General features: G+C 28.8%; 1 protein-coding gene across 1 annotated transcript in view; it reads left to right on the top strand.

The window, feature by feature from the left end:
- The window catches only part of LOC148303418 (protein O-mannosyl-transferase Tmtc3-like), a gene marked incomplete at its 3' end in the record, with an annotated part of 180195 nt that overhangs the window by 130716 nt on the left and 35751 nt on the right, over positions 1–13728 (top strand). The gene's annotated exons all lie outside the window — the stretch shown is intronic.

Below are 13728 nucleotides of genomic sequence, written 5' to 3' on the forward strand. Positions count from 1 at the left end.
ATTCCGGAAAACTTTTCGGGAAAACCTTATTTGAAAATTATATTTAAAAATTAATGAGAATAATTTCTTTTTTTTTTCATTTGACTTTTATATACACACATGTCCATCATATCCCCTCCTCTAGTTTCTCTCTCTACCTCCTTCCCTAAACTCCCTTTTTTCCTTTGCTTTCTTTATTATCGTTAATGTTTAATGTTCAAGTAGGTACTCTCTGATTGCAAAGAGTTATATATGGTACCTAACGTTTTGACCAATATCACTAGTCTGTTTTTGGTTGGTTGGAAGATATTTTTTGAAAGCAATAAGCCCACCAATATGTTTTTTTTTTCTGTACATGAAGTTTAAATAAATATGTGTGTGTAAGTGAAAAAAATGATAAGATTTCAGATGTCAGAATAATTATACTTTATTTTTTTGGAATAATTATGTCACAAAATTATTCATGCCGCTAAATTGAACTGTTTATATTACAAGGACATTAAAATAAATTGTATACATTAAATAAGCCCATATTTGTAACTTATTCATAGGGCCGTAATAACTATGTTCGTTCTCTTATCATATAAACTAGTTCTTTTTAATTAAGACACTATAATAATATTATAATTCAAACTGATGGGACACCATTGTGCCTTCCGTACTTCGGTCTATTATCATCATTTCCCAACACTGTCTCATGTCATTTTCTTGACACTAAAGTAATATTAAACTCTGACACAGAAGTGGCCAATATTGGATAACGAACAAATATATATAAATATATATATATAAATATATATATATAATATATATATATATATATATATATATATATATATATATATATATATATATATATATATATATATATATATATATATATATATATATATATATATATATATATATATATATGTAAATATAAATTTGGACGATTTTTTTAATCATTAACATTTTTATAGACCTTTTTATTGCGTTTTTCATATTAATTTTTTTTTAATTATTATATTTTCAACTCTAATAAAAATTAAAAAATTCTCTTCATTTTTTTCATATGAGAAAATGTCTGTAGTCTTTGATATTTTCTTTGTTCTTTTGTTGATTCCAATATCGTCTGTCAACATGTTTAACAGGTTTATGTATGTGTACGTAATAAAAGTTGTAATATGCTGACTTTAAACCTTGTGAGAGTGGTTCTAGTATACCAATGAGTCGGTATTTAGAATGACTCCAGACAAATTAAGAATTTGATTACCAACCTACAACGTAAAGCGGTACAAAATGAAAAAGAATGACACATTTATATTTATTTATACATATATATATATATATATATATATATATATATATATATATATATATATATATATATATATATATATATATATATATATATATATATATATATATATATATATATATATATATATATATATATATATATATATATATATATATATATATATATATATATATGTAAATATAAATTTGGACGATTTTTTTAATCATTAACATTTTTATAGACCTTTTTATTGCAGCATTCAAATAAATTTATTCGCCACTATGAAATTTTGGATGTTTCAATTGTGATTTTTTAGGAAGGTTTATATTGAAACGATATCCTTAAAACTTCAAACGCTATGTATTTTAAAAAAAAAATGATATCCATTTGTTCAATAACTGATCACATTTTTTAATAAAATTAATCGTCGGTTTATTGTGTTATTTGTGCTATTATATAAAATGAAAATCTTGTGGATTTTATAAATAATATTATATTACTTATAAAATGCACAATAAATTTTATGAAAGTTTTTTTAGGACCATTTTTATTTAAAAAAATGCGTTTAATTATTTTTTTCTGGTGACAATTTTTTGAGGGTTCGACCTATAAATATTGTTGTAAAAATTGTATAAAATAAAATATAAAATTTTATAAATTATTTTTGTATAAATTTTAGACAGACTCAAAAATTATTCTTGTTTAGTTTCTAAAGAGTTATGTCATCAAACAAAATGAACATTGTGAATTTAAAACATCTGTTTAATATTTAAGTAATAATTAATTCAAATAAATTAACAGCACTAAAAATTCACAAATCTTATGTAATATCTGAAAAAAATCACTGGTAGCATGTGCAATCATATCACAAAATACATACCATACTATAAATAGTTTTGTGTGGTGTAAAATAAAGTATTTGTTACAAAATATATTAAAGCATTTACTGTAAACGTATTTTTCCTTACAGTAAAATTGTCAACCTGAAAAGGTTTCCAACCTCTTCTACAGCCCATGACAGCTACCCCTCCTCTCCCATTAGGGTTGGTTCCGTTATAAAAATTGACAAATTATTTCACATCAAGGAAATATTTCACAATTATCCGCTGTCATTCTACCGAGAATATTCTACAAGAATGAAAATGTCGTTTAGTCGCACTAATGTATATTTATAGACTCTTTTATAAAGATTTACGGAAGTGATAATTGCGAAAACCAGTTTCCCTGATTTTTTGATAAAGATAAATCTTCCGAGAAGATTTTTCTCTTTGGAAATATTAAGTACAATATGTTTGCACTTTTTCTACTGAAGCATATTATATTTAATGGACGTTTTTCTCAAAGAATATACTAGAAATACAGTTATAAATAAAGACTTCTTCTATGTTCATAATCTAAAATGCTTAAGATATTATTTCAATGACTTTGACACGGTATAAATATGAAGAAAAAAAATCACATTAAATAAGTTCAGTACCATGGCGTCTTGAACTGTTTTTGTGCCCGAAATGTTGAGATGAAAAGATAATGCAAAGAGCAACTTAAAAATTATTTTTAAAACGAAAAATTTATTTGAAATTATCAAATTGACATTAAATTGATTATTCTCGGTAAGTTTAAATTTAAATATTTTTCATTATATTTGAACTTATTTATCCTCTTTATATAAAATAAAATTTAAATACGAATAAAAAAAATTAATATTTTTTTTTCGTTAATCGTATTAAAATATTTACAAATATTATATGTGCATCTGCAAAAAAAATACATTGCCCAAATTTTACTAAATAAAATATGGTTCGTTCCTTAACTTTTGCAACATTTAAAACATTATTAGTAAACATATACATAAATTCATAAGCATATTGTTGAAAAATTATTGATTTAAAAAAATCTCAGCATACGTACTCAAAAGCGATTATGCAATCTTATCGTTTTAGGTAAAGTATTTTTTACTAGTATATATTAGTCAGAAATATGATGAATAAGACAGATAGATACATGTCGATAATAAGTGTTGAAACGTATTTTTTTATATTAACTTAAACCTTTTATCAATATCAATAAATATCAATTAAATTAACCGCAGTTAATTGATGATATGTAATGTTTCTATAGGTCCCATGAAGTAAATAATTTTTTAATTGTCTTTCAACATTTTGAGAGATTCCTTGAATTATATCGTTTTGTTGATTGTCACCGACTTGACGACTAAGCTACCGATATCATGAAATCCGCTCACTGTTCAAATAAAATAAAAGTGGTTATTTTACTATAAAAATGTCAGAAAAATACTTAGAATATTCATTGCTTATCAAAAAAATAGGACTTAACGTTTTTTTAATAATATTTGGACATGCTCTGAATTTTTAAAATATTTTTCTTGAAAGTGTCTCTGTAAATACAGTCATAAATATTATTTTTAATAAAACTGATAAAAATTACATCCTTGATTATTCCAGAATTGTAATTATATAGCTCTCCTAGATTAGACTGAATTTCATTTTTGAGATCCCCACATTAGCATGATTGAGTTTTGGTTTATAACTTATAACATCTTTAAATGACATTAATGCGGTATCTTAAATTATGCTTCAGGGCCGTTGCGTTCAAATGTCACATTTATCTCATCTGTTCTCATTTAAGTCATCTATTTGTCAGGTGTCAACCCTCTAGATATAATCAAAGGGGTTGTTCAAATGAGGTTAGTTGTCCATAAAGTTGACAACGTCAAGTAGAAAACTGCCATCCCTTATCAAAAGTGGAATACAAAGAAGATAAAGCCTTATTATCTTGAGACAATGTGTATTTAACTCATAGAACACCTTTATTTTTACGTACAACCGTCGTATTTAATTTTTTATTCATTGATTCTATCAGACATTGGATTATTTATATTCAAAATTAAATTAAAAATACCACATTTGGTAGGCAACAGTTTTTTTGTTAATAAGAAAAGTAAATAAGGTGTTATAAAAATACAATTAACATCCATTTTTTTTCAAATTAAACACTTAAATATACCACATGATGAGTTTTATTTATACTCGTAAAAATAAAACGACTATTCTCGAAAACTTACAGGTGTTTTCATCTTCTGGTAAAAATTAAAACTAACGAACAAAAATATATTTAGGGGTAAATATATGTTAATAAATATATAAAAGATACCTTTTGGAAGTTTACAGAATTATTATCTTTACAAAAATGTCAAACGTACTTTGAAAATTGACAACTAAAAATTATGCGGAGGTGTGTGCCAATTATTAGAGTAAATATCCCTGATTGATGCAAACAATTAAACAGTCCTACCAATATCAACACGGTATTGTTCACAAATTTCCAATAACTCATACAAACGACTGCTTATGTAAATGGGATGGGTAAATATCTGATCGAAATTAACTGAACGTTATTTAAGGATAACGTAAGTGAAATAATCCTTCGTGAATAGAATTTACTTCTCATTACTACAAATGATTTGGTAAGGAGCCATGGGTAAATACTCAGATTGGCAGGGTGACAATAGTAATGTGTTTATATGTTTGGATAATCCACTACGTGTGCGTACTGTTTTACATTGTTTATTGTCTACTGTTTATGAGGACTCGACTAAGTCATAAACCCTTGGTATCCCAAACGCTTTGTCTATAATATTTTAATACAAACTCAAACAGTATGATAACACAAACAATTATTTAGATCGGTGGTTATAATCCAAAAAAAAAACAAAAAAACATCAGAGTAGCGCACCCTAGCAAGTTATATATAACAATAATACATTATCATCTATAGATCTCTCAACAGAGACGAAGATATTTCATGGGATGGAAATATGGATGTGTGTCCATTTACAGGACTAGCAATGATCTGTCATCTACTGGTTTCACTGATAACGTTATTATGTATACTATTATATAATTACTTTCATAATTATTACATATTAATATGTTTTAAAAGTATACAAAATAAAAAAGAACATTGTTTTAAGTCAAAAATTATATTTTAATGTCTTTGATTAGGTAAGTTTGCTTTTGTTTTGAAAGGGATCGGTTGAAGTCAACCTTATTATTAATTTGTAAATATAAAAAAAAGCTTAAAAGAGGAAATTAAAATGTCGTATTGTAAAGAAAGTTTGAAAATATTAAAGGTTAATCTTGTGACATTACAATACACCAATATCCACTTAGTGCAGAGAATCTTGTTTTTGAAGTATGAAAAAGAATAAGTTGAAGTAAATGTTGTTCTTTTATACGAAAATAAATGTGAAACTTAACGTAATAATGGGTAACAAGCAAGTGATAGAAAGTAGTGCTGTACCGAATTTTCGAACGTACTGATTTTTTTTTTATGTTTAAATATTATTATAACTTTACTCGTTCCCAGAACAGATAAACATACAATAAGATATTTTTAATACAAACTTGATTTCTTAATTGAATTTCTTAATGCCAATTAATTTTAATTAAAACGTTCGTTTCTTTATGAAAGGAATTAATTCATCTCTGAAAAGTTGGATTGCATTTATTTCATAGAGAAACTTAAGAATAATATTTTATCCGAATTTGTATTGAATGATACATTTTCATTAAAAAGCTTAGTATGAAGATGAAAGTTGGCTCTTGAAATCGTTCAAAGCTTCTTCAAAAAGGTAGAAGTATATGTTTTTAGTTAGGTGAAAGACATAACGTACAGTATAAAGGTGCTGCTCGGGTTGAGTAATAGGCAATTCCGGCATACACTCACAATACCCTTAGCCTACGTCCCATTTAGTCGACGATGAGCCACTCGATTACTTGTAAATTAAGAAGATAAGGAGCGAGATATGTCTTCATTTAAGGATTAATCCGATTTCTTGTCATTTTCTTAAAGCACACTACATTCTTATGCGTTAATTGCTTCAGCGATGCCGACGCTCTCTGCGTCGAGATAAGCTTATCAATTTATCGAAGCCTGAAAGTACAATCCCTAAACGTTTTATTTCCGAGAGAAGATAAAAATAGTCATTTATTATTCGTAATACATATTCCTGTAGTTCCATTATTTCTTTGTCGAAATCTGCACAGGGAAATCTCGCGAAAATCTTTTGTTAAACTGTTTTATCTTGTGGAAATTTATTTGTTCTCGTTTATGGTACCAATTCAGGTGTGACCCCTTCAATCGATGATGAAGAAAGTATGATACCTTGATAAATTTCATTCGTATGGCAAATATAATTCTTTTAAAATCGTGATATGTTTTTATGTGTTTAATTTCAATAAAAAAATATTTAGCCTTACACGACGATTCAATAAAGTTTATTCGGACAATTGATATATAATTAAGTATAAATCAATTGAGTAAGAAAACATTTTTTCGAATTTGTAAATGAAAACATACCTTGTTTCGAGATGTACTCATAAACACTCGAATTATTATATACAGTTTTTGGCTTTTAAATGTTAAAAACTAAAACCTAAAAAAATTAAGAAATACAACAATTATTCTGAAAAAAAAATTAATTAATCATACATATTTCCAAAACCTCTCACCCTTACTTTCAAGTTCTCGTTAAACTAAACTCGACCCCTCAACTTGCTTCTGCAATTATAACCCCACCTATCAGTACTTACAACATTTTTTTGTTAATTAGTTTGGATTTTCATCTGTTGATGGGAACATCGCTTACTCTCGAATTAATTTTTTATTCAAATTATCGTGCTATTATATAAGGTTGCCAAATCAATAAATAATGTTATTAAGTATGGTTAGTAAGGTTATTCGAAAATTCTTCTAAAAAGTATGAATGCCGATCCAAAAGGACAAATGAGAGATTTGTGTTTTATCATTTCTTTCTTTCCTTAGAAAACTCGATCCTCGCATTAGTATGACACGTTCACCACTATAGTAATATTAAATATTAAACATGGGAAAAACTTAAAAATCAAGAAAATGTAAAACATTTTTTAAACATATATATCGTTTATATTATTCCTGCAAATATAAAATATAAACTTAGAGTTTTTATAGACTCCTTCAATGTTATATCAACACAGAAAATTAATTCCGATAGAAAAGGGTTGAAAGGTTTTTTTTTCTCCAGAACTTCCTTTGTACAGAGCGAGATTAGGGGTGGAGGCCGGGGGTGCGCTATTCTCTGCCCCCTCGTGTAAATTAAAAGTGTTGGCTAATTTTCCACCATGTTCGGTCCGTGTCCAGCCATGAAGAATAAAATAAAACGCCGCTCGCTTGTTGTGAGCAGATATCGAAACGCCACTTAATTTAGCCACTCTCTGTCACGCGAACTATTTTAACTCGGCTCTCGGAATTTTCCTAAACGATTATGTTCGAAAGTTGCCAACTTTCCGAAACTTTGCTGCGATTTATGCTTTGTCTTTCTTTGTCTATATTCCTAGAATATTTTGAAAATAAGTAGGGCGTAAATAAGTTTCATTCCATAAAATTCAGAGTTTTTTTGGTCGGTTATTACTCGTATTTATCTTCCTATGAATATTATTTTTTGACATCTCAATAAAGATGAAGAAGAATATGAAAGTCTGGACATTTACAGGGCTTACAACTATCGTAGGCTTGGTTTAATGAACCCCCTACTCAGGTGAAAAATTCACCAATTCTACCCATGTTTGATAACCATACTTTTTCATATATCGATCAAATTCGGAACACAGTGTGCGCGAGTTCACAAAAGCTATCAACTTTGGGACGAGGAAAGCTTTCATTAAGCAGAGACTCTTTCCATTTGTATGTGAGGTCCGAATCCTGGGTTTTATTCATATACTTGAGAAACGATTGAAAATATCAATTTATTTTTACTTATTTTGCCCAGTTAATTTATTTACAAATTTTTGAGTGTGTCCGAATACTTATTCACAAATCTGTATTATCTTTATATTGTAAAAAATAATTTTTAAATAAATTCCTTTAAAACGTTACTGTCAATTTAATGTTTTCCTTTTAAAATACAAATATTATCAATATAAATATTACCAATTATAACATTTACAGTGAAACAAATTATTATTCCAATACATCATAAATAATGTGTATTTATTTCAATAGTGTTTTTTTTTTCAATGGAAACGATTACTTTCAAATAATATATTACCAGCTTCTATATAAAGCAAAATTCAGAATATTTCGAGCAGGGTAGTTCATATTTCTAATATCTCAAGACAAATTATTTATAAGAAACTTTTTCATATTTGTGATAATTTCACTCGCATAGTAAGTAATAAACAAATATACACAAAGCAACGGTACGCGCTCTGATAATGAGAAACGTTTGTGTATTTGTGATTCCCAATTTTTTCACAAATCATTTATATCTTTGAATAACCTTATAAGATATATTAAATGAATAACGTTATATTATAATACTTTCAAGTAATACATTATTATATTACGGAGGAATACAAAAATTCTGAGCCCGTATCCATAATATTTTTAATTGATATTCTCATTTGAAAAGTCGAGTTGTAGTCAATACATATCACCGGGAGGGGAAGGTTAATGTTAAAGTCTTAAAGAGTAAAATAAGCTTAAAAGCGTTGTTTAAAATATTTTTGGATTTATTCTCCCAGTCAACAAAAAGCAGAATATAAAATAATAAAGATAAATGTTAAAGCTAAAGACGTAAGCAGCTTTGGGTATGTTTATGTCAGAAAAAAAATCCAAGCGAACCCGATTTTTTCCTGAACGTAATGAAAATTTATACTATTATCTCTTCTGTAAAAGAAATGGCGAATCAAATACGCTGAAATTCTCAAGACAAATTCTGTTGGTCTAAAGAATGAAGCTTTATCTTTTCCCTTTTTTTGTACAGAAAAAGGCATTCGTTTCTTTTAGATGTCTAATTTCTAACGAAATCGTGAAAGGTTTTACAAAACAAAATCAAAGTGCAATGAATACATAAGGCTGTACTGTGTTGTTACATTAATCGTGATTTTAAGTAATTTAGCCAAGATGATGTCATTTTATTACGATAATTGATATTGAGGAAAATGTTGAAAATATTTAAAAAAAAAACAACAACAAAAACAACAAATTGACAAGAAGGTATTGAGAACGGATTTAGTTATTTTAGGAGAGTTTTATTAAAATGTAATAATTGTATTTTTTAAACCTTATACTTTATATTTTATACTGCATTTTTCGCTTATTTTCGCTTAGTTTCTTTATTTGAAACTTTGGGTTGAATCGTCCAAGCCTCTGAAATTATATAAATTACAATAGAAAAGATATACTTATATGTTCGTGCAAACACACACATACACACACACACACACACACACACACACACACACACACACACACACACACACATATACACACACACACACACACACACACATTCAGAAACACACACACGTACACATACATATAGATAGACATTTAAAATGATGAAAATAGAGGAATGCATAAAATTAAAGGGGTCTTAGTGACCCCGTCCACTGGAGTACATCGGGGACTACGTCCATCCTGCTATGGTTCTGATGGTCACATTTGTTGAGTTTCAGATTCGGTGATAACGGCTCCATGACGGTTGGCTTTAGAAGGTATAGTGTATAGAGATACGCAGTTGATAGGGAAAGAATATAACTAACTAACTAACCATCACGCCACTTCCCCGCAGGGGTAGGCAGAGAGAATAGAACGCCACACCACTCTGTCTTTGCAAACATTATTCGCCTCTTCCACGTTCATGCATCTCCTCATACATACCCGCCGATTGTTACTACTCCTTACCTGACCACTTTCAAGTATTTGGCACACCTGATCGTGCCATGTTTTTCTCGGTCTTCCTCTGCTTCTTTTCCCAATAACATTCGCCTCATAATTCCTCTGAAATTATAAATAATAAAATAGGAAAGAATATTATCATACGAATATCAGTTAACGAATACCCTGTGCTACATTTTATTTTATTCCAGGGTTGGAGTAAATTAGATGACCAGTTTCACATAAATTATTCCCTTACACGTTTCCCTGCCTCTGCGTCTCGGAGGAGTGCTTAAGCATTGACATTTTACAGGGCAAAAAGTACGGCTCGGACATTGTATTAATGGTCAGTCGACAGGTTTTGAGGGGACAGCAGGATGAATAGCATCACTGGGAGTCATTACACGTTAAAATTTACAGAATTCGTTTGCATAAACGAAGCTATGGGACAAAATTAACACACATATAATTTAAGTCTCACAAACATGAAAAGATGGTGTTGTTATTATGAACTTAAATTAAAATATGACGTTTTTGGGGATTACATATATTGTACTTATGCATGTAACCGAGGTGGAAGAGAGTTACTTGTATCTTTAATCTAATTAAAGGGTAACCATCGGACAAACGGACAGATTTACATATTTTTCGATACCTATATTTATATATTATTATAAACCCTTACTGGTCCAATATCGAATCTCATTCGAAATTGATTTTTTCCTCTTAGGTCCCATGTTGGATGTTATTCGACATTTTTTCATCATAAGTATTATTTATTTGAATTCCAAGCTTACATTTTTGTCACTCGTATATATTACAACAGTATGTGGAGCAGAGGACAAAGGATTTTTTTCAATTGGAATGTAACTGTCTACCTAGATTTTTTATTTTATTTTGGGGGACCGGAAAGGGTGAAACCATATCCGCTCCCTAGGTGGAGCATATGGAGTCCACAAACTACCTCCAGGCTTTTCTGTCGGCTGCCAGCTCCCTTGCATCCTCCCAAGTCATATATTTCGATATATTTATTGAACAAAAATGACGCAAGTCAGATTTCTAATTAAAATTATAATATATTTTTCTAACTATTTCATAAAATCTATTGTGAAACGTGTTTCGACGCATTTCGTATCATTTTCAAATACCGGTCTACCATGTAGGGTGTTTGAAAATGATGCGGTATGCATCAAATCACGTGTCACCTTAAATTTTAAGAACTAGTTAAATGACTTGTATTTGCCAAGTAAAATTTGCATACAAAATTTATAGATATTACTACAAAGTGACTGTCAAATCAATAAATATTTTGTCCATTTTGACATACAACATTAAAATTAAAATATTCTTATTTTTATTTGCAAACAAGTCACCACTTCTGTTTTGGAAAAAAAATATCAGTTTAAATATTTAAATCATGTGTTTTTTAGTTTGGATTTAATTTTCATATTAACATTTGAAATACCAAATAATGTTAAGTGCCGGATCTAGGATAACGTGTGATATACATTTTTCTCTATACATATATAGTATATCCATCTGCCTGCATATCCGATTACCCCACTCTTACCCTTTAGGATTTTTCGAGAAGTCTAAAAGTAAACGTTTAAAATGGTTGCCCTAGTGTCGCTTTATCTATAAAAAAACAGTTAATAGGTCAATATATTCCTTTCTTACTAAAGTATCAAATACTATCAAGTAGCGCGTTTAAATTGTGCAAAATATGTTTGAAACTGGCTGATTCGTGCGCTCTCATTCCGCATATCGAGTGATTTGTTCATCAATTGAATGAACCGAGAGAGCTGACAGTCCAAAATGAAGTAAATGAAGTGAGTCTGACCTGTACTGAATTCAAGACCACCATAATTTCAACCTAATAATTGGTGCTTGTATCGAGTATGTAGCTGAGGATGCTATTCTGTTAATAGTTATGCCTTTCTGAAACCACAACATGAAGTTTTCTGATCATTGATTTGAGCCTCTACGCAATAAAATTCATGTTACAAAATAAAATTGTGGGACTTTTATTCCGGCATATGTTAAGTAAATAGGTTTTGGCGTATAAACAGACAATACCCGTTTTTTAAGGTAAAGTGATTTATTTTTTTTCCTGTTTATTAACAAAAATTCTGCTTTACTCTGAAAACATCATGTCATAAAAATACTATTTTTACCTTATTTTAATAATTATTATATTTATTTTATTTAATTAATTATTATATTTAATCAATTATTATATTCAATTAATTGTTATATTTAATTAATTATTATATTTAATTCATTATTATATTTTGTTAATTATTATATGTAATTAACTAAAGTGGCAAAATTCAAACTAAATCTACATTAAGCATTAAAAATAATGTAAGCTTCTAACATTTTTTAACCACTTCACTTGTAGTGATTGGAGCGTTTTATTACCACACCAGGGGTCTTGGATTCGATTCCCAGGATGGTAAAAATAAATATAAGTATTTTTTTTTTACTTAAAAAAATATTTATTTCCACCCTCGACAGGTACCTAATCGTGTAATTTAATAACAATATAACACTACATCGATACTTTGCAGTGCCTTATGCAACATTTGGTGCTTATGCGGGTTCGAATGAAAAAAAAACATAATAATAAAATAAAACTATTTTGTGAGAGAAACGTAATATTAGGCCATTATGAACTCCCCTTTACTGATTTTCTAGCATTTTCCCGTTCATAATATACGGTTATCTTTTTGATACATTCCCTTCTTAATAAAAACACACCCCCGCTCGCCACGAAATCCACTCTGATAACTCACTGCTAATACTTGAGATTATGTAGCAAAATGTATTTTGGTTATCTCCGCGATTTCCGAGCTCATGTGATAAACGCACTTTTTTACTTCAACTCTGGGGTTAACATCTTTCTTTATCGAGCCATAAAAATAAAATACAAGAAGCATTGCTTCGTTTTTTTTTTCATTCTAGTTTCCTTAACACCCAATGAAGATATTTTTTTTTGATATGGGAAAATGTGTCGGGTTGTGGTCCCGTGGTTAGTGTCGCGGACTCTTAAGCCAAAGTTTCTCAGTTCGAATCCACTCTACCACAATTTGATACGCATGAAATGATAATTATGTTTCGAATATATTTTAAAGTAATGGAGAAGTATACTAAATTAAATTCGATAATTATATTCACTTACATTTAGTCTGAATAACATATGAATAGCGAAGATATCAAGAAAGACATATTTTGTAAAATATGTTTTCAATTTAATTCCTGGGAAAAGTGATTTTTTCATGTAAAATCGAATCGGTCAGACATGAAACGGTGATTTTGGATTCTATGGTTGGTTTCCTATTTTTATCCAAGCTTAAATGCTTTTATCATTTTATATTTAAATAATGAAATTTTAATTTTTTAAACCTGTGATACAACTACATACATAAAATAAATATACGTTCGCGAAAAATCATATTCATCAGTTATACATTCTCAGAGCTTCGACATTCTAAATTCTCCTCCTTGAATTCTTATTCTGTAAATGTATTTACACATGTAAAGTGCTTTTTGCGTAGCTATCGCGATCGGAAGAAAACGGATTACTCCTCCACATTTTTTTTGGTAACATCACAATATGTTTCAATACATTGTCTGTTGTCACCATTTTCGGCAGAGACTTTTCAGTATTGTTTCAATATTCCGCTCGAGATATATTTCTTATCTCGCTTTTAACGTACATACATTTTTTACGAAATTACACGCCTTCT

Source organism: Brachycentrus maculatus, unplaced genomic scaffold, assembly GCF_059751285.1.
Source record: "Brachycentrus maculatus isolate JH-2025_06_01 unplaced genomic scaffold, ASM5975128v1 h1tg000370l, whole genome shotgun sequence".
NCBI classification, from domain to species: Eukaryota; Metazoa; Arthropoda; class Insecta; order Trichoptera; family Brachycentridae; genus Brachycentrus; species Brachycentrus maculatus.